General features: G+C 38.9%; 1 non-coding gene across 1 annotated transcript; it reads right to left on the reverse strand.

Annotated features, from left to right (window-relative positions):
• Positions 1 to 3673: 3673 nt before the first annotated feature.
• LOC138874326 (small nucleolar RNA R71) lies at positions 3674 to 3779 on the reverse strand. Its single transcript, XR_011401365.1, has one exon. It is a non-coding gene; the product is annotated as a small nucleolar RNA R71 (small nucleolar RNA).
• Positions 3780 to 4772: the final 993 nt, after the last annotated feature.

A 4772-nucleotide genomic window follows, 5' to 3' on the forward strand; every position in this document is an offset into this window, starting at 1 on the left:
GATTAACTAAAAGTAACTAGATAAAATAACAATTATCTAAATAAAAGAAAATATTTTTGTACTTTTCATCATTGTAGTAAAATAAAGTAAAAGAGTCAAAACTAATTAAAATAGCGATATTAGACCTAAACTAAATATTTAAAAGCTAAAATGTGTAAAATCTCGGGGAGGGTCAAATATTGCATGTCTACATCTAGTCGGCACGATTCTGGCACAAATAATGGACAGCCAAGTCTTGGCTTCAGCTGTGAATTCAGAAGAATCAACCCCTTTATGTAATCTTTTCCAAGCGGTTTTACCCCTTCATGAAGCTTCTCCACCAACCATTGGCTTTCTATCTCCCTTGCTCTGGCTCTGTATACCTCATTGTCATCATTTGGGAAGCATATAATGTGAATTTATTACGTCGGGACCAAAGTTGACCCGCTTGCCCCTAATAAAGGTAAATATTTCCCCTTGGAAATCTGTCTTCAAGGCATTGGCATAGAACTTACGAACTACTATGTAGTTCGCTTTAAATGGTTCAGGAGGAAAGCACATCCATCCACTGTCAGTTAATCTTCGGAAAAGATCCGCCATCTTAGCCTTAAGTTTGTCTAAATGGATGCCCCTTTCTTTGACGATGCTCTTTGACATGAGTTTGTCATAGTTTCTTTCACATTCAGCAGCTGTGAATCTGGTCTGATCAAAATACTCCTCTTCCACATTATGTGGAGCAGGCTCTTGTGCAATTTCAATATTTTCCGAGGCTATTTTATGCTGAAAGTACCTACAAAGTACCTAATTATGATGTAATTAGGCAAAGGAAAAAGATCAGAAAGCATCAGTCGCTTGCGTTACGATGATGATGTTGTGGCAAATCGGGGTAAAATTCAATGACTCAATTTGTTTCTTGTCGTTATACTCTAAAAAACGCGGGGACTATCTGTATACAGTAGAAATTGGGGCTACCCGATTTCGTGAGCTCGAGGGTCACTTCAAGAGCGAGATCAAAATAGACCAGGAGCGAGCTCGATAGGAGGCTTCGAAGATCAAAGTGTCCGATGAACATCAAGGTTAAACGTGACTGGCCTCGAGATAATGCTGTTACGAGTTTGTAACAGTATGAGCAAGATTCCTGCCACGTCCCTAAGATCATGGCATAAATTCCGAAATAGATTTGTACGAGTTAGTACTAATCCGTACTAGACGGTTAGACAGCCGTCACAATAAGATTCCTTACTGTAAATAGAAATGTACCTTATTTAGGGTTCCTCTATTATATAAAGGGGCCCCAATCATTTGTAACCATCATCTAATCATTGGCAAAGAATACACTTTCCTACTTTTCTCGCTCATTGTTCATCAGAATTGTCCTTTAGCTTTATTGATTTTGCTTTATTGTTCTTGACTAATCTCGAGGTTAGTTAGGCTCGAGGTCGAGACTAACTCATCTATTGGTTTGATCTTACTTATTTCTTTCATCTATACTTCAGATTTCTTGATTATTAATTAGTATTGAACTAGATCACATATCTTTAAAACCACAAATCAAATTTAATTGTTACTCGTATTTTCGAGGTAAACAATATTATATTAGTATATTGATGTGTGGCTATAATTCATGGTTTTTGCACATTATATGATTTGCGTTTTACATGCTTTAATGTTAAAATATACTTTGTTTGAGCGTAATGGAGGTTATTTTATGTGTAGGTGCATCAGAAATAAAAGTAGATCTAAAGGAATGCTTAAACATCGAAACTGCGCTCGAGAACGGTAAAAAGGAGAAGCCGAGCAAAAGCCAGCTCGACCAGGCTTTATCCAAGTGAGGCCAGCTTAAAGCCAAGCCTAACCAAGCTTTATCCAGGTGAGTCCAGCTCAAAGCCAGGCCTAATCAGGCTTTATCCTGGTGAGGCCAGCTTAAAGTCAGGCCTAGGCTGGCATTATCCAGGCGAGGCCAGTTTAAAGCCAGGCCTAGACTGGCGTTATCTAGGTAACGCCAGGCCTAAGGCCAGGCCCAATCTAAGTTTTGAAGATTTTAAGTGTTTTACGGTTTGACTAGAAGTTAACCTACACGTTTAGGGCTTGTCCCAAACATATAAATAGACCCAAAAATGCCACTTTTAAGGACTTTTGCAACTGAAGGCAAGAATAGCTCGTGGAACACTACTTGGGAGTTGGATTCATTGATTTCTAAATCTCTTTATCCTTACTCTGTAATTTAATTATGCAAATTACTTTGGATATTCGTACTATGAGTATGAGTAGCAAAACTCATAATCTAGGGTTTTGATGGAACCTGTTGAAGGATGATTTTCTCGTTATGTTAATATAGATTTGCCATAGTATTATCTCTATTTGTTCAACTATATGTTTATTGCTATTGATTGAAAGGCCCTCAATTAGCGGTTCATATTTAGTGTGCATTACTCAGGAGAGAGTGCATATTTAGGTAGTTGTTGAACATCATCACTCCTAACGTATATGAGGGATCAATACGAAATGTTTAAAGGTGAGATTAGGGATAACGAAATCTTGGGTGCGATCTAAGTAAGTTGTACGTAAAGATAGCTAGTCGGGAGAATATGTCTAGTATATTGTTGTAATTACTCGAGAGAGAGTTACGACAGTTAGAGTGCTCATGATCGATAGAGAAGACTTAGGCAAATTTATAGCAAACATAGCGGAAAGGATTCCGACAATAGGGGAAGTTAGAACCTTAGAACATTCCCATTCTTGCATTCAAACCGTTTATAGCTAGTTCTTAGTTACTGCATTTTTATTACGTAATATTTAGTTATTAAACATCCAATTTGTTACTCAAATATCTCTGAAGATTGAATACTTGAATTTCTAATAGCTGTGATTGATAGGTTAATTCCCTATGGGATTCGACTCCGGACTTGTTAACTAAAATATATTTGCGGTGACCGCTTTGTCCTTTTTATAAGGCATGGTTGGGCATTATCAAATTTTGGCGCCATTGCTGGGGAATTAACGGTGTTATTAATTGCAGTGAAAAGAAGTGTAAAAATTCTTAGTGTAGTCAATTTTCTTCAATTTAAACTGATCATTGAAATTCTAACGTTTGTTGTCAAGGTTGTTACAGGTGCATGCTAGAAACTCCTCAAGAACTGGTGAATTGTTTGAAACATTATCAGATCCTGAGAAAGTTTTCAAGGCATTGAATCGAGCAAACAGGAAAGGCAAACAACAATAGAACTCAACTGAACAAATTGAACCAGACATGGAAGACGATAATCCAAACAATACACACAACGTGAATGACCTAAATGATCAGGGTGTGTACCCCTTGTGCCAGAAGAAGCACTATATGATTGGGCACAACCCACCAGTGACAACTTAGCAACTGCCATTATAGTCCTTCGGATACAAGGAGATTCATTCAAGATCATAAATAACATGCTACATTTGTTGCAGAACAAATGATTGTTCTCTAGGTTATACGTTGAAGATCCTCAGTAGCATCTAAAGAATTTCCTGTCAATCTATGCCACATAGAGGCAACATAACGTGACACCGGAAGCAATACGTCTGTTGTTGTTTCCATTCTCAGTGACAGGAGCAGCTCAGACTTGGCTTAATTCACTCCCCACAAAATCCATCACTACTTGGGAGGAATTAGTCAAGCAATTTGTGAACAAATTTCACCTACCCAACAAGACTGCTCAGCGAATTGATGAGATATTGAGCTTCAAACAGAAACCAACAGAGATGTTACAAGAAACGTAGGAGAGATTCAAGGGTCTTCTCGTTACGTGTCCACATCATGGTATTCCGGAGCAGATGTTAGGGCAGAGATTTTATATGGGTTTGGCAGATAGTTTGAAAGCCAATGTTGATGCTTCAATAGGTGGATCATTTTTAGCAAAACATTTAGAGAGAGCAAGATCCTACTTGACAAGATGATATAAAACTCAGGATGGACGACAAGAAACGCTCCAATCACTCATGTGGTTCACTTAGTGGCGTTAGACCAGACCAACTCCATAGCTGAAAATATGGCCACTCTATTGACACAAATGAGCATCCTCACCAAAAAGGTTGATGAATCAGGCCAGAAGTAGCAGGTACACATAGTTGTTGTAACTAATGGGGGTTTATGCACACCATGCATTAATCAACCACATGTCTGCTCGTGGAATGCTGAAAGTGATAACCAATAATATCAGGAGAAGATGAATTATGTGGCCAACTACGGGGGATCGAGACCATGTGGTCAAAATTGGGGTTAACAAAATCAACAATATAGACCAGCTCAGCAGCAGTAGAACAACAAAAATAACCATGGGGCTATGCGACCACAGGGCCAAATGGTGCCTTACCAAAGGCAACAAGGTTACAACCAGCAAAATCAGCAGCAGGCTTATCAACAACCTCCACGACAACAGACTGTGAGACATGAAGATGTGTTTGCTAAACTTGAGGTAATGATGCAACAAGTGATTGGGTCCACTAGAAAATTAACTGAAAGAGTAGACTCACATGAGTTAGCGATAAAGAATATTGGGATCCAATTAGAACAGATTTCCATGGCCCTAAATAATCGTCCTCATGGGACGTTACCTGCAGATACCCAAATCTATCCAAAAAAGCAGGGCCCAAAGCAGCTAATGGAAATAAGTTTCCGAAATGGTATAGACTTAGATCAGGAGCAAGAAATTGCTCATGACGGCAGACCGACTGAGACACTAGTTCCAATACCCATTGAGATAGGTGATTCAGCAGGGTTAACTGAGGTGACGGTACAACATGCGCAAGAGAACACT

This window comes from Nicotiana sylvestris, chromosome 7, assembly GCF_000393655.2.
Source record: "Nicotiana sylvestris chromosome 7, ASM39365v2, whole genome shotgun sequence".
NCBI lineage: Eukaryota > Viridiplantae > Streptophyta > Magnoliopsida > Solanales > Solanaceae > Nicotiana > Nicotiana sylvestris.